The 27,248-nt window shown below is 36.4% G+C and overlaps 1 protein-coding gene across 2 annotated transcripts in view; it reads left to right on the top strand.

Moving 5' to 3' along the window:
- LOC128027371 (ecto-NOX disulfide-thiol exchanger 2) overlaps positions 1–27,248 on the top strand; it is a 255,254-nt gene that overhangs the window by 19,395 nt on the left and 208,611 nt on the right. Inside the window, exons 2-3 of one of the 2 annotated variants that reach the window (XM_052614932.1) lie at positions 13,835–13,895; positions 14,432–14,684. The exons of the other annotated variant lie outside the window; for it this stretch is intronic. The gene's annotated coding sequence lies outside the window, so the exon portion shown is untranslated. The remainder of the gene's footprint in view (positions 1–13,834; positions 13,896–14,431; positions 14,685–27,248) is intronic. 2 annotated transcript variants of the gene reach the window in all.

Raw genomic sequence — 27,248 nt, 5'->3', positions numbered from 1 at the left:
TTGGGTAAAGTGGTTTATTAGTGTGAACATGGTTTAATTTTTTTGTAATAACTTTGTGTATTCCTCTCACAGGCACTAATAATGGTGTGTCTCTTTGGATAAAGGATCTGCTAAATGAAGAAATGTAAATGTATGTATTTGTTTTTTGATGGACATAAGTCCAGTGAGGAGCCTGACAAGTGCCTCTTTCAGGATTAGGAGCAAATTGTTGTTCCTCTGCAGTCATACTCAAGGCCTTATTGTGTTGCTGTGTGTGTGATGAGGAGTAATTCATCTGTAATTGGTGTGAGTGTCGCTGCAATTAGCCATGTAATAAATCTATAGCTGCTTTTTTCTTCTCCTAATAAATGCTGAATTGCAGCAGTCTTGTGGTAATTAATGTCCTCTCTGGCAGCGTAAGTGGGACTTGTATTCTGTCATGGCTTCTTGACTGAGCCATTAACTAATAATTGTTTCCTAATTACATTTTAAATGAAAAGCTCATATCATGAAAAACTGAATTTTTTGAAGTTAAATTACCCTAAATTGGATCTGACCACAAACCCACAAGCTGTAAACACTGCAGTCCATTCTAATCTATATGTGAACAATTTGCATCGAAAGTCTTAAAGATGCAATAACAAAGGCTTGTATAATTCTAAGTGTCTAAAAAATTAAAATTTGTTGAAAATGTACTCGCCCCCAGGCCATTTGAAGAAGTAGATGAGTTTCAAAACATGTTCATTCTTCATTTGTTTCTTCGATTCTTGCAAACACACAGCCTTTGGCTTCACAAGACATTAGTAGTTTGACCGGAGTTGTGTGGATTACTTGTGGATTATTGTGATGTTTTTATCAGCTGTTTGGACTCTCATTCTGACGGCACCCATTCACTGCAGAGCATCCATTGCTGAGAAAGTAATGTGTTACTACATTTCTCCAAATCTGATGAAGAAACAAATGGCCTGATGGCGAAAACATTTTCAGAAAATGTTCATTTTTGGGTAAATTAGTCTATTCTTTCCGAAATGTTTCTCTCAGACATTGCACATAACTGCACATAAGCTTCACATAAGTCTTGTTTTAGCTCGGTGCTTGATTGACAGGCAAGTGGGCGGTCCTTCGCTGCCGTTAGAATGCATTCAACCTTATGCTTTAACATTATTATTTATGAGAATTTTCAAACATGAATGTAAGTGGACAAGCTCGGGATTATTTGTCGCCCGTATTTAGTTTTGTCCGAAATGTTTTAGAACTACCGCCTCTGTCTGCATTTAATGAATGGTAAACAAAAGCAATCACTTGGTGTTTTAAAACACCATTGTGATTAGTAATCATACAAATAATTGCCCATAAAACTTCATTTCTGAACCTGACACCAATCTGTGTAAAACAAATGGTGATATAACATAATTTGGGCTTTAAATGTCTACATCTCTATGCAACCGTGAAGGAAAGTAAACCAGACAAACAATAGATAAGGGCTAGCAATTGTTTTTTTTCACCTTGCTAATGGCAAACACATACCTATATATGCAGTGTTTTGAGCCGGATGTGCATTGTAGTCTGAATGTTGAAACATAAACTTTGACAGTCTCTGTAGCTAACTGCGCTTCAGGGCTCTCGGTGTTTACCACAATGATACATGCTTGTTATTGATTAAGAGTGTTTGGAGAACTTGGGTTAAGCAGTAGACCCTCCCTGACAACAGGGGGAGATATTCATAGAGAAACTTGTGAGATTCTTCATAAAACTTTTGATTGACAGTAAAATAAGGCCCATAGTGTAAGCAGAGGTGTCTCATGTTCACGTGGAAAGGGTCACACATACAGAAGGCAAGGATGGATTCCCAATTGAGAGCGAAATCATAATTAATTAATGCCAAAAAGCCTGCTCCGACTTGGAAGTGCTAGTCCAAAAGGGAGCAAGTGATCCACTTTCTTTTAAGAGTTATGAGACATTTCCAACTTGCCTCCAACTGGACTCTCTTGAGTAACAAGCAGATTTAAGGACATTATTTCAGGATACCTTTGGTCAGGGAGGATTTTCCAGGCAAATGGAGCGTGTGGCAGAAACACGTGGAGCTGCACAATGACTTATTATTTGTTGCACCTGAAGTTTTCCGGGTTCAGAATGGAAGTAATTCATCACATAAATAGAAACTGGCTGTTTGCTAACAATGCTCTTTAATATTTAACTACAAAACTATTTTGATTTGAAAACCTTTTTTTTTTTTTTTTGTGAAATAAATATGTACATTTGGTTTTCAACTGATTGCTGCTTTTGCCGAATGCCAGCTTGGAGTGGGGTCCATTATTAATCCAAACCAGGCTCGTTGGAAAAACTTCTCTGTGATGACATTTCTGAAAAATTCCTTTATGCCGCTTCTTGCATGTTTCGCGAAGAGAAATGTCCTAACCTAACCCTAACCCTAATGTCCGTGGGTGCTAAACAGATAATGCTCTAACTCATTTGAAAATAACATAACACCTACTCTTAACCCCAACCTAAACCTAAACTATAGTGTGAACTAAGTCTGCCCCTTAATAGTCGGCTAAACATTAGTTGACAAGAAGAGGCTTAGGAGACCTTTTTTTTTAGTCAGTTAGTCAAAAGTCAGTATCTGTAATGGGCAGATCATTAACGGCTGGTCCTTGGGGTAATTGCAGTATGTCATTCACTGATCTCAAATATAGCCTGTCATTTGAAATTGAAAAATGAAAGTTGTAGCAACTCTAAACAGCCACTCGCTGTATTGTTAAACTAGATACTATAGAAACTAGATACGCAATCAACGGCATTTTATTCCTGATAACAGAAACAACATAAAATATGCTGTCATTTGTGTTCATGCTGCAAAGAGTAAGACATAATTTGAAACTTTAAAGGGTCTATGATATCAACAAAAAGTTGTGCTTTTTTGTAAAATAAAGAAAACAAACGGGATGCGATTTCTGTCATCTCCTCAGAAATATTTCTATAGAAAACAAATCTGAAAACAAATATAGTCCCATTATGTAATCTGACAGAAAGGTGCATTTCTGCAAATGTCGGTCACTGTTCTCTGGAGATGTGAGTCAGCATCGTTAGCTGCTTCTATGCATCCGATGCTGACTCAGAAAACACCAGTGGTGGACGTAGTACACCAATCAAGTACTTGAGTAAAAGTACAGATACGAATAATAAAATATTACTCCAGTAAAAGTAAAAGTACTCCTTTTTCAATTTTACTCAAGTGAAAGTACAAAAGTACTTAATTTTGTATGTACTTAAGTAAAAAAGTACTGAAAGATAGATGTTTGCAATTTTATATAGGCTAATTTAATTTTATATTAACACATTTTTTTTATAATCCTACTGCTCAAAATACCTGGGATTTTTTCCAAAATAACCACTATATGGAGTAAAGTTATATTTTTGTTGTTGATATGGACTACGCTGATGAGAGTAATTCACTGTGAAGCTTACACTGTGATGTACCTGAGAGAAAACAGAGATGACCATCTGATCTTCACCAGTAAGAACAAAGTGTTTTAAAGTTTGTGGTTTTACAGAACACCACAGTTATATATGACAAGATAATAAGGCCTGAAGTTAGGAAGAACATCTTAAGGAAAATATAATTATATTTTCTTAATGATTTTTTTCCTTCTCAAACCTTGTCTGTGGTGTAAAACCCCCCCTGGCCAAACGGGGTGCATCTCTTCCCCTCTTTGATAATTACTGTAGTTACCATGTTCTGAACATCACATCCTTACTTTTCTCCCCAGATGTTATCTATATATCTATATCTATCTATCTATCTATCTATATATATATATATATATATATATATATATTAGGGGTGTAACGGTTCACAAAATTCACGGTTCGGTTCGATACGATACACTGATGTCACGGTTCGGTTCGGTACGTTTTAGATACAGCAAAATGTAAAAACATCTCAACTTTTCAGAATGCCGCAAGCGCACCGCGGGTCATGTGACAAGAACTAACCAATCAGCTTCATCCTTTCCCGTAACAACGTTGAAAACTCAGCCAAGATGAAGGAACAGCTGATCATAGTTGTATATGGATTGCAATTTTGAAATAAATTTAGTAGCAGAGCTACTGCAAGCGATTTTTAGAGCTGCAAATCCATTTATCATTCGCTGAAATTTCCGCGTCTCATGGAGAGAGCACGTCATTGTTGCTTAGCAAAGACAGACGCCTCATGAGCGCTTCTGCCCGAGCGCTTTGGAAAGGAGGAGAAAGACGCGCTTAGCGTTTTCCATGCGTTTTTAGGCGCGATATGTGAACGGCCCCTAAGGCGCTCGCTCACTCAGCACGCGCTGAAGGCTCGTTGCAAAATGTCTAATGCATTTAACAGACCAGAAATATAAGATCCTAAAATAACCAACAGGTCTGGTGTTTGGGTGCACTTTGGATTCCCTGTAAGCTATAATACCGGTGTCTAAATGCTGCAGGGATAGTTTGTTGCGTGCTTGTTTCTCATTTTTTTCGTCTTTTCCCAGATACTGACACAATAAGGTGATGTCAGCGTAAATGAGTTGACATGTTTCAAGTATTCCCGCTGGTGTTTTTTTTTTTTTTTTTTTTGTATTCCCGCTGGTGTACCCTGTCATGTTGCAGATGCGACATACCGTTGTTTTTTTATCCACCACTCTCTTGCCATCACCATTATAGCTTAAAGGGAATCCAAAGTGCACCCAAACACCAGACCTGTTGGTTATTGGAGGATCTTCTCATTTCTAGTCTGTTAAACACATTGGCTATTTTGCAACGAGCCTTCAGCGCGTACTGAGTGAGCGAGCGCCTGCTGAGTACCCTAACATAAACATATAAGATGGTGTTTTTTTCTTCTTCGGGAGTGTCAGGGGCGTTGCCTGTTACGTCGTTTGGGTTATTGGGCTACCTTGTTGAACGCATATCATTATATTTCTCTTTTTTTTTTTTTTTTTTTTTTTTTTTTTAATATAATGAATTAGTCCAACGAACCGTTCGGTATACATAATGCGTACCGCGTACCGAACCGAAAGCGTCGTACCGAACGGTTCAATACGAATACGCGTATCGTTACACCCCTAAAATATATATATATATATATATATATATATATATATATATATATATATATATAATATATATAGGTGGTTGAATAAAAATTTTTGGACATTATTTATAAAAATTACCTCAAGTTAGCACCAGCAAGCCTGCTAGACATTTAGCATCAGCTACAATATTTACTTATTTTCAGTACCATTCTGAATAAACATTCATGTCTGTCTAACGTTACTCGTCTAAAAAAAAAGCCTCAAGTCCAAATATTCATTTATCACCAATTAACTGTTTGACAAACACTTCCTGCTTCGAGATCTGAATTAAAAAAAAATCTCAAACAGGCTCCGAAGTGCCGATCTGAATCAACCGAGTCGCGAACAGGCTCCGAATTGCCGACCTGAAAACTTCGACCAAAGAATGTAAAAAATAATTCTATTTCTCTAATAACTCTAACTCTACAACTCTATGAAAGACTCAGATCACGTATCTAAAAATAAATCGCTATAGTAAAAGAGAAATAATAAGAGGAGTGAAGTTTCCTACCGCTCTGCTGTGTTTGGTCCTCACGCTCATCTGATGCTTCGCGGCGCGTCTCCGCCCCTCACACGCGCTAAATTAATCATCTTTGCTAATTATTATACATTTACTTAATTGTCAGCTTCAGGTACTTCATTTATTATTGTTCAATGAACTGTTTGAAACAAAAAAAGGTTGTATTTCAGTAATAATTCTAAATTATCAAAATAAAATATATAAAATAAATAATAAAAAATATGATTTTCAGTTAGTACAATAATTAATCCTAAATTCCGACATTAATAACTTACTTTTAGCAACATCAGACGCACGCACTCATAAGATCTCACGGTTCTTACTTCTGTAGACTCACACTAAACGGTTCATTTGAATCAGTGAGTGGTCGACTCCAGAACAGCTGCAATCGGATCATTGCGATTCGCGATCTGATGTAAAAGTTTATTTTGAAAAGACTCAGTTCGTTCATGAATCAGACACCACTTCTGCGTGTCGGAGCACCTGATATATTATAGGGAGTAACGATATGGTTTTTAATAAATAATTCAGATATCTCCTTGCTATTTTTTTTCTGACATATTCATAGTCATTACTTTTGCTGGTGCTTTATGTGTGCACTGGTTTAATACTGGTCTACTCAACCACTAGTCAATTAGAAAAATCTTTATTCAGGGACAGCCTTAGTGTGAAAAAAATTAAAGTGAGATTAAATGCATTTGCTGAAACAACTATGCCATTTAATACTGCTTCTACAAGTCTTTGACTTTTTTTGTTATAACTGTGTTTTGTAGGACTCATACCGAAGCTCTTGAAATCACACATGTTATGACCCTATAGTTTCTTTGTGTTTGGTTTGTTGGTTTGTGTGTGTCTGCCCAGGTTGCTGCTGATTGGTTCCTGCAGATTCATTGCTGTTGTCCTCTGATTTGATTTCTCTGCCTTAAAAGAGATGACAGCATTTCCTTTTGTGAACCATTCAGTTTGTGCTGTGCTTGTGCTGATTTACGCCAGATGTATAATAAGAGAGAGATTGTTTGGATATCTGTTGTTTTGTAACGGTCCTGGCTTACTCGACCCTTGCCTGTTGTACGATTTTGATTTTGGATATCCCTCTGAACTTGATGTTTCTTTTTAAATATTCATTGTGAATATTGTTAAAAATTTTGGAAGATTAAGGAGTCAGACGCCATCTTTTAGTCTTTCTAGTTAATAGTTTGAAGTTAGGTTAGAGAATTTTATTTTTTATTTTTTATTTTTTTGGATAGGTAATTTAGAGGGTTTAATATTTAGAACATTTTGTTTACTATTTTGGCACCGTCAGCTCCTGAAAGTGAACTCCCAAATAAAAATTCAAAAGAAGAGCACATTTACTACATCAGAAAAGCCATACATATGTAGCTGATAATGTGATCAAAACATTAAAATGTGATAAAGGGGTTTTGAGGTCATAACCAGTGCTTGGTAAATTACTTAAAAATTGTAATGTGTTACTGATTCCAAATTGTAGTTAATAACATAATCCTTTACATTAAACATTACAGGTAATATAACCAGACTACTTTTGATTACTTTTAGGTTACTTTTGACCTAACTCATCACATTGATTTAAATAGAATAATCTTTAAAATGCAATAATCTTAATTACAAGTATGTAATTTTTGGAATCTGGTTACTGTAAACCAGATTACATGAAATCAGTTACCACTTGTAGTAAATATAGGACAGAACAAATGTTGGGTTAGTTTTACCCAGAAAATTGGCTTGTTTATTTAACCCAGCGTAATGGGTTGGTTTAAACCATCTAATGGGTTGACACATTTTTTACTTTACTTTTAGATATTAAATAATGTGTACAGATCAACTTAAATCCTCTAAACCTTTGTAAAAAAGGCTAAAACCACCGCCCAGTGTTTCACTCTTAGGTGAAATATGCTGCGACTGCTTCCATAACCTGCCCAGAAACAAACAGTAAACTACTCTGAGGACATATTTAAATATCCAAAGTAATTATATTCTCTACCTTTATGAACAAAGGTTCGTTGATCCTTTGTATGAAAATGAACGATATATATATATACATTACAAGTTGTTGTATTACTGTCAAGAACTGCAATACATTTTGCCTTGATATGTTTGAGTTTTGCACACAAAAAAAAGTGTTTTGCACCTGCCGGCATCAGACACATGAAATAACTTAGCAGAGGGTCTCTCTCATCCCAACCAACACAAATCTGTCAGAATTCTTTATTCTTAAAATGTGGTGGGAGAGATGGGCGAGCTGCCAGTTTAGAGCGTATCAGAGTTTGCCATAAGGAGGTCATGAGCCAATGTGCTTCAAACTGAATGAATACATTGAAGATATCACACTGCGCTGAAAATTCATTTTGTTGAGGTTCAATAGCAGCAGTACGTTTGCACTGTCAGAATCAATCAGCCGAGATAGAATGTCGAAAAACAGAACAAATGTGTTTATAGTTCTAAGAAAACCTGTCCGGCAGGATCCTAGTCTAGTAAAAGCTTCAGCTTTTCAAGGCTTAGCACAAAGAATCATATTCCACCAGACTAAAAAAAAATGTTTACTAAACAATTAATTGAGATATCTTTATCTATGTGACTTATTTGAGCTAGTTTCTCTGTCATTAGCATCTCTTCAGCCAGATGCATATCATCTCTCTGTAAACAGCATTGGCTTTCTATAGTGAAGATTGCATTCTCAGCGGTCTGCCGGCTTCCCCATTGTGATTCAGAGTCAATGCATTGCTCAGTGAAATTAAATGAACTTGCTGGTGTCTGCCTCTCTCACTCAGTTTCCTCAGCATGCCGAAGTGTCCTTTTTCTTTTTCACCTCTTACTTCCCTTCCAGTTAGTTTTCTTGGCAGTAGCCAGCATCTAGGGATCATTTCAAGAGAGTCAGTATCGTGATCGAGCTTGCTGGACTTCATGAATGATAGCAGTGCTGCATGTTCTGGGTTTGATATGCATGAATTTATCTTGTGATGAAGTTACTGTAGTGTTCTGGGGCCTGAAGCTCACTGGTTTCAGCATATCAGATGTTTTTGCATATTGATCATGAATAATAATGAAGAACAGTGCTTGTGTTGAGCCAGCACTCAACAGTACGCAGTTAAGATTACTCTAGAATTAACTAGTAATGCAGAAATGTAGTTATTTAAATTATTTAGAATACTGTGCAGCATTACTGAATATTTATTTATTTATTTATTTATGGCATTATAATACAAGTCACCATTCAGGCTTGAACTGGTTTTTAAAACCACCTAGCATTCATCCTTTAAATTGGATAGTCATAGTTATGGATTTAATTATAGAAACACTGACTGAGATGGCATAAAATCAATAAAACCAGATAAAGGGAGATAATCTGCCTTCAAAAGAGTGCTATTTTTATAACTGCACTAACTTAGAGCTTTAATTAAGGGAAGCTCAATAAATTAGCTGTGTGTGAATGAAGGATGAAGGCATTCAGTAGGGTTAAGGTGAAACTCGGACTGTAATTGGACAGTAAGGAGACTGAGGTATTCTGGCATGTAAAATCTGCAACACAGCAAGAGGAGGGTCAGAGGAGACCGTGATTACCTGAGAGAGTCAGTGTCCTTGAGCCCTTGTGTGATGAACAGAGAATCTGTCAAAGCCTGGGCCAGAGAAAACCGTTTATACAGCATCTGCACATCTGCAATCACAGACTGGCTGATTAACAGCGTGCACATTTTCTGGACAAAAACGAGCAAATTAGGCAGTCTGACTGAGATGAGCGAACAGTTTGTTTCACTTTAATGTGCGTTTATCTGAAATGGATTACAATAATTGACATGAAAAAAACATTAATGGTGTGACAGTCTTCATGAACAGTTATACAGAATGATTCTGTGCATTCTGTGCATCTTTCACAGACAGACTGAACTGATTATTTAACTTATTAATACTCAAAATAGGGGTGTGACAGATTTATTGTCTGTGATAATAGTGTAATCATTCTTTTAATGATATGCAAGCTGACTTAATGCAGTATGTCACATTAAAACAAAAACACATCATGAAAGTCCAAAAGCATTTACCACATTTTGTTTTTATGTTTCAACAACGAAGCAGAACATCGTCTCAGGGTAACACAGTGGTGTTCTTTATGTTTTGCTGTTTTTGAACAAATCATTTGAGTCAATGATTCATAAGGAAATACGTGAAGACAGTGGTCCTGTTCCAAAGACAGAGGAAGAAAAAAATTAGACTTACAAAAACAGAGAAGATTGAGAAAGCTGAGGAACAATTTATGAAGTGCATGTTAAACAATAATAAAACTCTAACTATTGACTCTGCAATGCCGTAGCTATTTTAGTTTTCTTCTTAATAAATGTATATTTTTAGCTACCAGATGAGATAATCAGCATTCACATAATAATTATACTTTGACAGAATCTCTAGAGTAAGTTAATGGCTGTAAAGAATGTGAATTTAAGTTTGTGACATCCCTCTTCCTTAATACAGTTATTAATGAGTTATTATTATCAGACATCAATGATATTTACAGTTTAACTGAAATGAATACAATAACAGAATAGCTTAAAACATATATATATATATAGGGGTGGTTCTAGGGTGAGTGGAGATCCGGGGCTTAGCCCAGAAAAATCCGTGCATGTGACTTTTTATTTTAATAAATCATAAAGATTTACCTTTTTTAAAATATACAAAAGTAATAAAAACAAAAACAAATTTAAAAAATTTTATTTAAAGTATTGAGGAAAATACATTTGCTTTTTGCAAACAAAAATTAAGAATTGCTAAACAAATGAAACGGCGCGAAAGCAATGATTTTGCAATACATATTTTCCATGGTCATATCTACTAATTTATTTTGCGTGTCAATCTAGTTTGAGCTTGCCATACCATTTTTCCTTTGCGCTTCACTTTTCTGCACGTCTCTCTTTGTGGCACTGTTTTGACGTGGGGGCGGAGTCAACGGACGGGGGCGTTTACAACATGCCTTCATGGAAGTGACGTCATCGGCCCGAGACGCAGTTCACTGATCCAGGTCCTGTCATGATGAGCAGAGACTTTTGAGTGGATCGTTTATTTTTATTCAGTAGCATTAAAACATTCATGTTTTCGTTTTATTTACTTTATTAACAAATGTATGTGTATTAGCAGCGTTTGCTCAATGTTAACATGAACATCTGCTGTTTATTTCTCTCGATGTGCACACTTTTATAGCATTATGTGTATTGGGATCGCAAATCATTTGAGTCAGTTCGGGAGTTCGTAGCGGGATCGCGAATCATTTGAGTCAATTTGGGGATCGCGAATCATTTGAGTCAGTTCGGGAGTTCGTAGCGGGATCGCGAATCATTTGAGTCAATTTGGGGATCGCGAATCATTTGAATAAGTTCGGGAGTTCGTAGCGGGATCGCGAATCATTTGAGTCAATTTGGGGATCGCGAATCATTTGAGTCAGTTCGGGAGTTCGGAGCGGGATCGCGAATCATTTGAGTCAATTTGGGGATCGCGAATCATTTGAATAAGTTCGGGAGTTCGTTCGTAGCGGGATCGCGAATCATTTGAGTCAATTTGGGGATCGCGAATCATTTGAGTCAGTTCGGGAGTTCGGAGCGGGATCGCGAATCATTTGAGTCAGTTTGGGGATCGCGAATCATTTGAATAAGTTCGGGAGTTCGTTCGTAGCAGGATCGCGAATCATTTGAGTCAATTTGGGGATCGCGAATCATTTGAGTCAATTTGGGGATCGCGAATCATTTGAGTCAATTTGGGGATCGCGAATGATTTGAATAAGTTCGGGAGTTCGTAGCGGGATCGCGAATCATTTGAGTCAATTTGGGGATCGCGAATCATTTGAATAAATTCGGGAGTTCGTAGCGGGATCGCGAATCATTTGAGTCAATTTGGGGATCGCGAATCATTTGAGTCAATTTGGGGATCGCGAATCATTTGAATAAATTCAGGAGTTCGTAGCGGGATCGCGAATCATTTGAGTCATCTGACTCCAGTTTGGGAGTTGGAGCGGGATCACGAATCATTTGAATCAGTTTGGGGATCGCGTATCTGGCTGTATATGGATAGGCATTTTTAACTAATTAAGTAGCTAGTTCTAATTACGTTTTCCACGCTTGTTTAGGTGTGAAATGTGAACTCATATTTTTTTATTTAATGATGTGCCTTTCAACAGTATCAAGTATATTCAAAAACTAAACAAATCGTGCCTAAAAAGTGCACACATCAAGGCTAATGTAAAGTTACATGATGAAGTCATACTAGTGCGCGTGTGCATTTTGAGTGCGTTCTTTCACTGCATTATTCGGTGTATTCAAATGCATTTATGAATGTGTGTGAATGATCACAAAATTCAAGATATGAACCCTTTGTGCCAAAAGGGTTCTTTCTTGTCATTATAGAACCTTTTTAGCATAAAAGGTTCTTTGTAGTTGAGTAAAGAACCCCATTGATCCCTTTCTTCTAACAGTTTGTTGTCATATATATATATATATATATATATATATTCAATTTAATAATCAATTTGACCTTCTCTCCTCCTTAAAGCTGCAGTAGGGAACTTTTGTAAAAAAAAAAATATTTTTTACATATTTATTAAACCTGTCATTATGTCCTGACAGTAGAATATGAGACAGATAATCTGTGAAAAAATCAAGCTCCTCTGGCTCCTCCCAGTGTCCTATTGCCATTTGCAGTTACACACCGCTCCCGGTAAGAAATCAACCAATCAGAGCTGCGGTCCGTAACTTTGTTTGTGTTCAAAATGTAGAAAAATGTATATAATAAGCGAGTACACCATGAATCGCTTTTCCAAACCGTGTTTTTGGCTTGTCCTGGATCACTAGGGTGCACCTATAATAAGTGTTTATATTTGGACTATTTTAGATTGCTTCGGGGATACCGCGACGGAGTAACCCAGTACCTTTGTGATTCTTCATAGACATAAACAGAGAGAAGTAGTTCCGGCTACGATGTTCTTCCGCAAGACGCAATCAGTTCTGTTTATTAACCGCTAGAGCGTCAAAAGTTACCTACCGCAGCTTTAACATAGTTATAAATAAATATTTACTTTGACAACTGAATTGTAAGAAATACTAAAAAGTGTGGCTGTGTTTCATCAATATAATTAAAGCACAATGACACCTAAGAAATGTTCATACTCTTTAGTGCAATAACAAAATAAGAATACTTGAGTCATTTACATCTCTTTAGTGTGTCCTTCATGCTGACATTAAACCATTCATCTGTTCCTGTAAAGCTGGATGATATGATATGAGACGACACACTTACAGACCATTTCTCTTTGCTGATCCTTTGGGCTTTTTCAGGTTGTCGACCCACAGGTTTTGGGTGGGTTTAGGTCAGGGGACCTGGATGGCCAAATCAAAAGCTTCATCCACAGGGTCAGTGGACAATTTCTCTGTGTGGATTTGGAGATCTGTTTTCGATCAGTGCAATAAATCCAGACAAAGATGGTGTGTGTGTGTGTGGCCTAAAATCTCCAAGTGCAGTCCATGATGGCATTTATCTTCATGTGTCATCACATATCGAGTTTTCTGTCTATTTTCTCTCATCTCTTGACAGAATCAAGTTGTGATCAATGTTCTAGAGATGTTTAGTGAATGCAAGTTGTACATATTTACGATAATAGACACTTTAGTTTGGCATCTCACTCTTGGTTTGAAAGTATCTAATGGCAGTCTTTTAAACGTTACTTTCGGGTGTGAAGTGGTTTTTAAAGGTTGACAGCTTGGCAATGAAGGTATTTCAAACAAAATGGACTAAAATATAGTGTTCCTGTAGCTCAACTGGTAGAGCACTGCGCTAGAAAGCAAGCAAGCGCAAGGATGTTGGTTCGATTCCCCGGGAACACATGATAGGTAAAAATTGATAGCCTGAATGCACTGTAAGTTGCTTTGGATAAAAGCGTCTGCTTAATGCATTAATTTAATTTAATTTAAAATTAATAGACTTACCTGGTTTTAATTCAAGTAGAAAGCTCTTTTATGAAGTCAGTTCACTTAAGCTCTTAATTAGTAAGATCTTACGTTAAAAAGCTTTCGAATTTTTATCATGTGTTAATTTTAACTTAAGTTTGTTTGTTTGCTTGGTTTTTATTGTATTTATTTGAATTTTTTGTAATTGAGTTCTTGCCATGGAAAAAACCTCAGATGCACATGGCATTAAATAAAATTATACTACTACGACTTTAATCCATCCCACTTTGTTTCAATAGGAAATACATCAACACTGGAAAGAAAACCACACTTGTCAAACCATTTCAGCGGGTCTGAGACGTAAGACTACTCTTAATTACAGCTTAACATCAAGCTGACAGTTTTCTTGCCTTTTCGTCTCATCTTTGCCTATAATTCTGAAGGCCACTGTATATACTGTATGTAACATTGTGTGTGGTTTACCTTCAGCTCCTGTCTTGTGTAGATAAGTGGCCATCCACCATTTTCATTACAAAGACCCGCCGTTTTGAAAGACAGAGGGGGATTTGAGAAAGCGTGGCTAATATCTTTAGTTTTCCCAACAGAGCTTGTTTTTTCTCCAAGCACGCGTCATGAGGAACATGAGCGATTGGCCGCCCGACTGCAGTTGCCCCTGTCTCCATCAGAACAAGTGGCATATGTTCTCTACCACAGGCTTCTGCACCTGAAAATGACCTTTATTTCCAGCGCGGCCGCCTGCAGCGAGCGAGTCGTGTCACTGTGCATTTGCATCTAATGGCTCTGTGTGTCGAGAGCATACGGCCTGTTAGCTCCCCTCACACGTATGCCACATATACATCAGTCCTGACTGCTTCTTTATTGTCTTTCATTCCCAGTGACACTGCCGAGGGGAACAACAGCTCTTGTCCCCTCAGAGACACCTCAGAGATGCAGCAGTGAGTCTTTTCCACGGGCAGCCTGTCCCTTAGAGACATCAAAGACTGGCCTCATTATCAGAAAATCACTGATCATATGATGGTGTCCGGTGGGAGAAAACCTGTTTAAGCGGCTTATGATCACTGCAGGCCTCAGAGCTGTCCCGGAGTGACTGTCCTGCTTTTTTTCTTTCTCAGGGACAATGCAGAGCAGGTAGGAAGCTGTGGAGATGATGAGTGAAGACAGCATGTCTTACGCGCTTTCCCTCTCAAGTGTGCAAGAATGAGTGATGCTTGAACAGTGCCTCTCTGGGGTGTGTACACACATTTGAGGATGCACGGAGTAGTATACAAACAAAACCAGAAAGCTTCTTATGAACACAGTGGTTTCACGTGGCTTATGAGAATGACTTGTATTGATGCTATGTTTGTCTTTTCTCTTGATTGTGTTGCGGTGTGATTTACAGAAGAAACTGTGGCTTGTTTTTACAGCACTGTGTTGTTGTTTGTGTTTACCGTCATTTACCATTGGGAAAAAAAGAGATGTTAGTTGTTACAATGGAACCTGACAAATGACTTTCAGCACAATGTAAACAAACAATTATGAATCATGAATTATTATTATTTTTTTTTCATCCTAATCTTCTCAACAGTTAGTTTCAGTCCTCGAATGTGATTGGCTGAGAGTATTGATACAGACAACAGCTTCAGGTCTTTTCATACAGGTTTGTATTACTTTTCTATGTTTGAATGAATTAATTTGGTTTGTACGCTAAAGGTTTGCATTCAAATATTATAATATTGATTTGCATATTACATATATTAAATTACATATATTCTGATTAAAGCACATGTCACATTAACAAAAAAATAAAATAATAGTAATAAAAAGAAAACATGGAGAACGCCACCATGAGTTTGTCACCAAAGGCATTTTTTGTTTTGAACATGCAATGCAACATAAAATAAAATACCTTTTTTTTTTCTTATATATATTTTTAATTGCAATTATTCATTCTCTTCCACCAAACAGTTCTGACACTTTCAAAACCCTGCTGCACGAAGCTTCGAAACATTTGCAAGTCCTTTGTTTCAAATCAGTGGTTGCCATTCATGTGATTTTGTTGCATCAAACGGTTTTGAACAGTGGATTTGAATCATTTCAAAATTCCAATGCAAGCCATGAATGAGTGTCTAATGGGATTTAACTGATCCCGGGTCTGTTTTATAATCTAAGTTTATTCTCAAGTTATTTAATTAATATATTTCATGAAAACATTTGCAATTGGTTTGTAAACCGTGTCATTAAACATGTTTGACTGAGTTTTTGTTGCATGTTTGATGCCATGTTTAAGATGCACATAATCATACACATTACTGCACTGTGCTTAAAGTTGAGAAGTATTCGATTCAAAAATATTTTGGCAGGTTTTGAATATTTTGCCGTTCATCGCAATATTAGTTTGCATGAACACAAAGCTTCTTTTCCTGAAATTTACATTGCTATCCCGGTTGTGGCTGTCAAGAGATTCACTGAATCATTCTTTCAATTAATTTGTTAAATAAAAAAAAATAAAAAACTGTGATTTCATGAAAAAAATTTTTTAAACAAGCAGCATCACACGATCATGTTGTTACATATGTCAGTCGTCGCTTGAAATACGATCTAATATGTTGAAATGTAAGTAAAACATGATCAAAAGTGTGGGTGCTAAGGACAGATTTCAGCTACAACGATCCCCTCCATCAGTCAGCGGAGGAGGTTATGCAATAAACCACCGTTCATCCTCATGATTAATAGCCGTGTAGAGCCGCACTGCTGCTTTTATAGGTTTCCTAGGACTTCCATGTTAGGATCTTTTAGTTTGCCCCTTTCTTGACCTTGTTGAAATTAATGCTCCTGAAAAATATAATAAAATCAGTGTGATATGGCAAATAAAATGAGGAGGGAGAAGATATATCATAGAGAAAAGATAGATTTTATACAATACAAAGAAGTATACAGCTAAAAGATTAATATTTTAATGCATCCTTTTTAGAAACGTATACTGTGTGTGTGTTCCACTGTAGAAAGTACTTCATACATGATTGATATGTCACAATAGTGAACTATACCTTTAAATCTTTGTATGCAAACATTATGATGTCCATCGCAGCCACAGAAAGCAAATTTAAAGTGCTGGTCGCTTCAATAATACCTTTCCCATTATTAATTCTTCTCTGTGTTGCTCTCTCAGTGGAGAGGGGCGAGACTGGAGCAGTGCCCCGTATATTACATGGCCTCGTGACGAAGCTCTGCAGGTCTTTTCATAAATAATGCCACTCATTTCCAACGTAGAACACATCGTATAAAATATTTAGGGCCGTTTGGGAGCTGTAAAGCAGTGATGGAGAGGCAGTAAACTCCTGAGGACCCTCTCTCTACTGTTAGCATGCTCAGTTTGTGAGTTTATGCTAGTATAAACATTATCCCCAGCCAGGAGTTTAAAATAATAGCCAAAAATGACTATTTAGAAAGTTTTAATCACTCTTGCATCATTCCAACCCAGTGTTGTTTTCATTCTTCCATCAATTACAAAGTGAGATCATAAGCAGAAAGTCTGAACTTCTGTTGACATCTAAAGTGGATGCTGACTTATACTGCCAATCTCTTAAAATCAAAAAAGAACCATTAAAATATCATAAAAGTGAAGTCAAACCATCACAGTTTAAGCTGTAAAACCACTTTTGTTTATTTTAATAACTCGATTATAATTTATTTTATGTCTTTATTCATTTAAAATTGTACTTATTACATCAGAGTGCATTTGAGATCACTACTTTGATTTGCCTGAGCAGTTGTTACAATTAACGAACTATTAATAATTTAGAGTTTGGTAAGGTTTTGCAGAAATGCAGTTCCTCCATTTCATTAATCATTGTCCATTTAACATTCAAAGATCACATTCTCTAGAGAAAGAGGAGCGCAACACTAAATTATACAATTATACACGAGCACTTGACTAACAGTGGCTTATTTAGTTTAGTTATTTAGTCATTATTTTTTTTTATTATTGTTTTCAGTATTGAAATGAAGATAAATAATGCAAATGACAAATGCACATTTAAAAATTATTTAATATAACTAATATATATATATATATAACTAAATCAGTATATTATTGCTTAATTAATTAAATATAATATGATTAATTTTGTTGTGTACTCGTGCTGCACTCCAAACCTAATGTGAACAGACTAATTGAATCAGTTTGTTTGTCTTTGCACTGTTTTTTGTTCGCTTTCATTTCTGTGTCTTTGGAGAGGGACGCTGTTCTCTGGACTCCTGCTGTGTTTAAATATGTGTCTTTGGTTGTGAAATTCAGTTAAAGAAAGCACCATCTGTTTTGGGAGGGATCTGCCGTGCTCAGGTATGATTAAAAAAAAATAATACCTCCAGATTCAGAAATAGTTATCATGCATCTGTTTTCTATCGATGTTTTAAATATTATGCATGTAAATATTTTATTGTGTTCAAATACGGCTAAATACTTTAATCTTTAACACACAAACTAACCCCTAATCTGCATTTTTGCAATTAAAATGGCAGCAACTGATTGCATGTTATCTGAATTACATAATCAGATTCCAAAAGTAAATTTGTATTTCTAAAAATCCTACCATTTCACAAATTTGCTAATAAATTAGCAAACCATGCTTCTGAACTTGTGTACCTAAAAAGTGCCAAGCAACTAGACCATGAATGAAACAAATAATTAGTCAAGTTACTAAACACTCTGTGACCTTCATTAACTGCTGACTCTGGAAGTTTTGGACAAAAATATTTGAAACCTGGAAGACTTTGGGGTAAATAATGTCATTGCTACTTTCATGTGTACTAATGTCTGTTCATATAATGTATTGTTTCATGCATTTTATGATATTGGTATAAAAATGTTAAATATTTTCTTTCTTTTTCTTTGCTCTCTTATGCCAATTTGGTGCATTTTAAACAAGTAATCTGATTTTAAAAAAAAAAGTAATCTAAAAAGTAGTCAGATTACATTGCCTAAAATGAGTAATAATAATCGTTGTCAACGATTATTTTCAACACCACTGGCCATTTTATGTTGTTTTATTTTACTCATGTTCCAGCAGGGAACACATTGTCAACATGTTGCTAGCAAGTTTCTAACATTGTGGCTAGTTGAACTGTTTAACACAGCGTGTTTCTAACATTTTAGTATGTTTATGGCATGTTTTAACATTGCTAGCACATGTTAGCACATTTTTCTAGAATGTTTGACCTTGCATGTATTTAACAGACAAATTTGACCATTTCATGTTTTTTGCTGTATTATTTCTACCTTTAAAATAAACCCATTCATTCATCATGTTTTATCATGTTGCTACTATGCTTTAACACATTGCTGACACGTCTTAGCATATTTCGAGCATATTTGAGCATGTTACTAGCATGTTTAACACATTCGTGGTATATTTTAACATGTTAATATCATGATGTGTAGTATGATTCTGGCATGATTTAATATGTTGCTAGCATTTTTCTATCAGATTTTAACATGTTGCTATCATGTATGTAGCATGTTTTAACATAATATCATAATATTTTTATGTTTTAATACATGCTTTACAATGTTAATGTTTAGACATTACTATCATATTTCTAGTATATTAGCTTGTTGCTAGCATGTTTTGGCACATTGCAAGCATTATTTATCATTTCATGTATGTTTCTGCCATTATTTAACACGATGCTAAAATGTAGACAAAATATAGCACACAAAGACAGTCAAGAGTCTAAAGTATGTTGGCTTTCCCAAGGCAGAATAATTATGAAATAATATTTTGTAACAATGTTTCATGGAATTAAATGAATTTTTTTTTTTTTAATCTTTCACCGTGTTCTCTTGGCTGTTATCCACTGCTTATGTGGTCTGAAGGGTTCTCAAGCATCCTGCCGTCTGCAAGTCATTAAAAACCTCAAGCTGAATTTGCATATTTGTTGCTTAGTCAGAAAAAATATAAAAGGTCCGGTAAGATCTGTAAATATCTTGGGTTTACACAGAGGTGAAGAGTGTAATTGCTTCGCCAGATACATGCAGAGATAAACATAAGTAAGCCGTGTTTGAAATTTCACTATGTTGGCACTTTACCTAGACCTAAAGGTGAAGTGTGAGAGTAATTTGCACATGCTAACACTACACTGTAAATTCAAAACAGGTCTGTGAATAGAAAACAGAGCTGTTCAGTCATGACCTCGATTTGGAGGCCAATCAGGAGCGCTTGCTCAACACGAGTTGCCTTGGGAAATCTCAGATGGTGTGTTTTGTTATACACTAATACCTATCTTGAATTTTAAAGGTTTACATTTAGAAATTGTTAGCAAGTTGCTAGATAAGGAAAGCAATGGTTCTCTGATTATGCCTTTGTGGTATTTGTAGTTTATGTAGAAACTGAGCATTATTTACAGCATTATTACATGTAATCCAGAGCTTGAGACAAACAGATCAGACTCAGACTGGAGTAAGGTCTGCTTCATGAACGAATCATTCTTTTAAATTGATTCTTTTCAGTGAACTAGTTGAATCAGTTCACCAAATTGGACTTTACCTTCTGGAATAGTTCTCTGCCCGAGCAGCACGGATTTACAAATTACTCAATCAAAGAAATAATGGAAATAATGTTCAGTTTCTTGAACCGACTGATCATTAAACAATTCATTTGCAAATTGGACTGATTCAATTTCAGCTGTTTTTGAGTCAACAACTCAATCCAAGTTAACATTTTCCTGAATTGTTTTTGTCTGACTCAAATGAATTCCACCAGTAATTTATGTTGTAAAACAAAACGGGAAAGTCTTTTCAAGAAATTTTAGGTATTTAAAAATATATATACCTTTCCTTGCAAAATTCTTAAGGGATCACATGGTAAAAAATTATAATTATCTTCTGGGCTGTACAGTACTTTAAACTGAACATCTCTATTGAAATGTAAGTCACTATTGACAACTACTTCTTCTTGAAGTGCGTCGTTTCGTCCTGCTGCTTCTTCGCATGTGTTCGATCCAGACTTTAACATGTTTAATAGCGCCTCCTACTGTATAACAGGGGAAATACGGAAAGCCAGAAAATTCCGTTAGTGGCACGGAAAGAGTTAATGTAGCTGTCTTTGTGGTCCATCCTCACAAAAATAAAGTTTGCTGGAAGGTCACATGACTTCTGGAACCCAATCTATCATTATATCCTCTCAAACCAGGACAGCTCCTTTGGTTGTGTCCATCACACACACACACACATCTCTGTGGGTATTGCTTCACCTGTACAAAAATGTCACAACAAAAAGTTCGAGATCCCAGGGGGGCTTGCAAGCAGCTTCAGCGAGTAATAGAAACATACATGAACATACAGGTGTCAGATCTGAGCCCATGTGGGATCTGTCAGATTGAGGAGATGTCACATCTCCCTCAGGCACTGATGCCACCTGCCAGGTTAAGTCTGTGTGCCGTTCTTCAGTGTTGCTTGTACATCTGGAAATATCTTATACAGGAAGTTACCATACGTGCTAAAACTGAGTCCCAGGGAAAAGAGACTGACGCACAACCAAGGATTTCATCGTAATCTGCTTAATCGTAAAGATAGTAGAAGGATGACACATTCCTTCAGAGATTTATCTCTTGTTTTTAGTGTCACATCTATACTGTGGTGTGTGTATTTCGTCAGTATGTTGCTTGACAAGGGATTAATGACTTTATTTCCTCAAAATGGCATATTCTTGCATCATCGCCATCTTTATCTCCTCAAACCAGACAGTAGCCGTTGTAGTGAATCTGTCGTGAACATAGATAGGACGACAATGCCAAAAGAGTTTTTTTTTTTTTTTCACTTTTGAAGTGTAATTCATTCTAACCTACATAAATACAGGCTAAAATCATGCACACACTCACAAACGCTCACAAATATGTTTTATTGACATTTCACTTTGTTACTGGGTGAACATCGAAGGTTATTATCTGTCTATAAGCCTTTGTTCTCCTCTGTCTCTCTCGTTTCGGACACCGATGGAATGCACGGTGGGACAATCCCCGCTTCCCACCTGCCACGCGATCGATATCCAGCTTGAGAATTAAAGGATGCTGAAGTCGGTATTGATCTTGCGCTGTAGTGTCCCTGTGCCGCAGACAGGCTCTGGTGATTCCCCGAAGCACATTAAGACCTCTGAGAGATCTTGAGAAGATGTGGATGTGTGATCTGCAAGAAGCCATAGGAACCAATAAGCAAAGCCACGTGAATGTGAGCCGTTTCCTGCAGATGTAATGAGTCACACACACACTATGGAGGTAAGGGAAGATGATCTCACAACGTCCGATCATGCTGAGGGTCTGCATTGGCAACATGCATTAGTAGATTTATTAGTCTCCCATTCTGAAGATTTCTAAGAGGCTAAAATGCTTTCATCATTTACTCAAGTTGTTTTTAACCTGAATTTTATTAAACTAATTTATTTGTTTAAAATTCATTTTATTTAAATATTTTAATATTATTCTAAAACTAAATGTAAAATGGGTTAACATTAAAAAATTGCATGTGACCGTATATACTGTAAGGGCATGTTAGTCGTTCTGTAATTGAGTCAAATTTGGACAGTTTTGTATTTCCAGGAGAAGTAAATGTGTTCTAACCCTCTCCATGGCATTTTTTTTTTTTTTTACATTTAATTCATTTTAATAAATTCCTTTCAATATATCAAATACATTTTAATTTAATTGTTATTGTTTTGACTATGTCTCTCACCAAAGCTGCATTTATTTGATAAAAACAAATACAGCAAAAACGGTAATGTCAAATATTATTTCTATTTTAAATAATTGTTTTCCATTTTAATTATATTTAAGTTTTTAATATAAATATTTAATTTTAACTACATTTATTATGCATAGTTAATGAAGTTTGAATATTTTTAACAATATTTTTTTTTTTTATAAGTGCATCCTTGATGAATTAAAGTATTCATTTTTTTTTCAGGCAAAAAATAAAAATAAAATTTGACTTATACATAGAAGAAAGGTCATTATTTCATTCACGTGCATCATTTCTGTAGTACTTATAGTTAGCAATTTCTAGTACAATTAGTAACTGCTGTAGTATGCAACTCACCCATCTAAATGTTTTAGATCGTGTCTAATTTTTTTTGTATTATATTTATTTTTTATTTTTTATATTCTTTGTTTGCTGGAGCTTTTGTTCCACTGGAATGGAAAGCCTTCTGAAACTACAGTAAGTACATTATTTTGAACAGACTGTACTGCTATACTGAACAGTTTTGTTTTCTGGTGCTGAAATAAACATGGCATTTATTCTGACTGAAGCGTTGTAAAACATTTGAGTTTGATTATAGATGAAAACATCTTGACAGTGATTGCAGCTACATTCTAATGGATTCATCCTCTTCCAGAAAATATTACCTGAAACATCTCCGACATGTAGCAAAACATTTGATTTACTCTCTTAATTCCAAACCGAATGTTTCTCAAGGGTTTGCTGTAATAAGACATAAGAGAGACATCCTGTCTAATCCATACTGAACAGAGTAACACGCAGATCCTTCCGTTCATGAAGCGCACATCTAATTACGCTTCAGCTCAACTTCAGTTTTTCATATTCAGAGTGTATGAACATGAATGGGGTTTAGAGGGGTTTTGGTAATTAAATGTGGAAGACGCATTCGAGGGAATAGATGTTCTCTGTTGCAGGCGGGAAGATTTCTTCGCTTTTGAAATCGCTTTCATGTCTTCTTCCCGACCGTGAGATTATTCAGCAGGAGTCTGAGGGGGAGTAGGTTAGCAGGAATGGATGATTTAAGGGGATCTGGCTGCTAACTTAACCCTGGATTTCCAAAGCAACTGTGTTATCCTGTGCTGAGGATACTGAGCCGGTTTTAGGAGGTGAATGGTGGTATTCTGTCCAAGAGACCCTCTTTATTCCTACAATAAATCTTCAGACACAGCACTGATGGAGAGGTTCACTAAATGCACCCACCATTAGTGCTTTTTTTTGCATGCACTTTACGTTGCATTGAATCAGTGCCTGCACCACTAAAGAAATGATGCAAACCAAGTAACAAACGGCCCACAAAATTGTGAGTGAACGCAATTCTCCAATTGCAGGTTATTTATGAGTGAAATATCTCTGAATCCTGCAGCTTCTTATCAGTTTAGAGATGTTAGGATGTCATTTAGACTTCTCTCTCTCTCTCTGTGTATCATATTAAAAGTATATTTTTAATATGTATCTTCAAGTGCATGTTGTCATTTGTACAACCAATCAGTAAATAGACCTAAAATAAACATTACAGAAAAATGTCCTAATTCATTTGGAATTTGTTATTTTTATGTTCCTTATTAATATTTTGAATTACCCTATATTTTCAGCTTTCATTATTTATATATTTTTTTATGTTTTGTCAGATTTTTTAAAGGATTTCTATTATAGCTTATATTTGTATAATAATAAATACTGCTTGAATTTATAATATTTTCAGTTAGTTGCCAGAAAGCAAGGATTATTTAAGATTTTTAAGTTTAAGATTTCCTATATTGTTGTATTTCAGTTTCAAATAACATTTCATTACATATATATGTATGTTTACCTACATTTTTGCAAAACTGTACCTGTGCATAAAATTCATTGCATTTTCCAACAATAATGAAACGCCAATGACTTCTATTTCTTTTCAGACAAATTATGCTGACAAGGGGGGGTTATTAATAAAGAAGTTTTTAGTGCAGTTCTTTCCACATTACTATGTTATGACCTCAACACACTTTTACTGCAGTGCATGATTTGTAAACTAATACATTTTGACATTTTCATACATATTTATGGCTTTTTTTAACATAGTAAACTTGCTCTGTAGTGCACCCGGTACGGCATTGCACTTGCGTTGTGAACGGTTCAGGTACGAGTCGCATGAAATATGGGTCACTATAAAAGAGCTCAAAGCTATAATGACATTGTTTCTTCAGCAAGTGTGTTTTTATCTTGTGTTTGCTTTTGTCTGTCGGACACAATCCCAGATTCTGGATCGAAGCTCATAACAGAGTTGTTGTCAAAGTTCAAACGGACTCAAAAACAGGTTTTATTGAATGCAAACAGGATTAGATCACAGCTTTGTTTTATTGCAAGAACATATTGACTTTACACATTTGAAAATAAATGTGCCATGAGCCTTCGCCCAGCCGACTGCATGTATTAAATAATGTACTAGTTTTGTTTTTAGGGGCTTGTGCCGTTTAAATAATAATTGCAGTGCACACTGTACCTGCTAATCTCTGTATTAGCCTTTTTCTAAAGCCCTGTATGATTTCCAATCGTCTGTCTCCTCCCCCAGCTGAAAACATTCAATTAACAGCTAAAGCAGGTTGTTGGAGATTAGACTGTGGAGATCCAGTAGAATTAGAGATGTCTTGTGTGCACAGGCCTCACAGCTCCACTGAAGGTAACAATGTAAAGCTAATAACCCGAGACCTCAGGCAGTAAAACACAGTCCCTAAGTGCATTGCTGTGAATACGTTTGTTGCTTGTTTTTACAAACTGAGGGCAGAAACTATTGAACAACAGCATTTCAAAGATGCTGGAGATTGTATGTGCTGAAGCCGGATGCAAATGAAGCAAATACATGGTTCATATGGCTAGTAAGTCAAAGTGTGTTTCAGATTAAATGAAATCTGTTTCCGGTGATTCACACTTAATTAATGCTGATTGAGCAGATTGTAATTTACAGTCGAAAGACCATATTTTTGAATGTACTCACCATTTTACACTGAACTCTTGTGTTGCTGTCAGTGGTGGACGAAGTACACAAATCAAGTACTTGAGTAAAAGTACAGATACGTATAATAAAATATTACTCCAGTAAAAGTAAAAGTACTCCTTTTTAAATTTTACTCAAGTGAAAGTACAAAAGTACTAATTTTTTTATGTACTTAAGTAAAAAAGTACTGAAAGATAGATGTTTGCAATTTTATATAGGCTAATTTAATTTTATATTAGCACTTTTTTTTATAATCCTACTGCTCAAAATACCTGGGATTTTTTCCAAAATAACCACTATATGGAGTCAAGATATATTTTTGTTGTTGATACGTATACGTTGATGAGAGTAATGTTCACTGTGAAGCTTACACTGTGATGTACCTGAGACAAAACAGAGATGACCATCTGATCTTCACCAGTAAGAACAAAGTATTTTAAAGTTTGTGGTTTTACAGAACACCACAGTTATATATGACAAGATAATAAGGCCTGAAGATTTTAAGGAAAATATAATTATATTTTCATAATGATTTTTTCCTTCTCAAACCTTGTCTGTGGTGTAAAAACACCCCTGGCCAAACGGGGTGCATCTCTTCCCACTTTGATAATTACAATTACCATGTTCTGAACATCACATCCTTTCTTTTCTCCCCATATGTAAAAAAAAAAAAAAAAAAAAAAAATATATATATATATATATATATATATATATATATATATATATATAATTTATAAAAATTACCTCAAGTTAGCACCAGCAAGCTTCTTAGCTAGACAGTTAGCATCAGCTAACAATATTTACTTATTTTCAGTACAGTTATGAATAACGTCCTTAATAACAATGGATGAAACGTTTAGAGCTCTACTGATGATTAAGTCTAGAGTGTGTCCACCTTTGTGTGTGAAGTCCAAATATTCATTTATCAACAATTAACTGTTTGACAAACATTTCCTGCTTCGATGTCCAAATCTGAATCAACCGAGTCGCGAACATGCTCCGAAGTGCCGATCTGAATCAACCGAGTCGCGAACAGGCTCCGAAGTGCCGATCTGAATCAACCGAGTCGCGAACAGGCTCCGAAGTGCCGATCTGAATCAACCGAGTCGCGAACAGGCTCCGAAGTGCCGATCTGAATCAACCGAGTCGCGAACAGGCTCCGAAGTGCCGATCTGAATCAACCGAGTCGCGAACAGGCTCCGAAGTGCCGATCTGAATCAACCGAGTCGCGAACAGGCTCCGAAGTGCCGATCTGAATCAACCGAGTCGCGAACAGGCTCCGAAGTGCCGATCTGAATCAACCGAGTCGCGAACAGGCTCCGAAGTGCCGATCTGAATCAACCGAGACGCGAACATGCTCCGAAGTGCCGATCTGAATCAACCGAGACGCGAACATGCTCCGAAGTGCCGATCTGAATCAACCGAGTCGCGAACATGCTCCGAAGTGCCGATCTGAATCAACCGAGTCGCGAACAGGCTCCGAAGTGCCGATCTGAATCAACCGAGACGCGAACATGCTCCGAAGTGCCGATCTGAATCAACCGAGACGCGAACATGCTCCGAAGTGCCGATCTGAATCAACCGAGTCGCGAACAGGCTCCGAAGTGCCGATCTGAATCAACCGAGTCGCGAACAGGCTCCGAAGTGCCGATCTGAATCAACCGAGTCGCGAACAGGCTCCGAAGTGCCGATCAGAATCAACCGAGTCGCGAACAGGCTCCGAAGTGCCGATCTGAATCAACCGAGACGCGAACATGCTCCGAAGTCCCGATCTGAATCAACCGAGTCGCAAACAGGCTCCGAAGTGCCGATCTGAAAACTTCGACCAAAGAATGTAAAAAATAACTCCATTTCTCTAATAACTGTATACTCTAATAACTCTACAAATCTATGAAAGACTCAGATCACGTATCTAAAAATAAATCGCGATAGTAAAATAGAAATGATAAGAGGAGTGAAGTTTCCT

The sequence above is a fragment of the Carassius gibelio genome, chromosome A14, assembly GCF_023724105.1.
Source record: "Carassius gibelio isolate Cgi1373 ecotype wild population from Czech Republic chromosome A14, carGib1.2-hapl.c, whole genome shotgun sequence".
Taxonomy (NCBI): domain Eukaryota; kingdom Metazoa; phylum Chordata; class Actinopteri; order Cypriniformes; family Cyprinidae; genus Carassius; species Carassius gibelio.
This window is presented reverse-complemented; position numbering and strand designations above follow the sequence as displayed.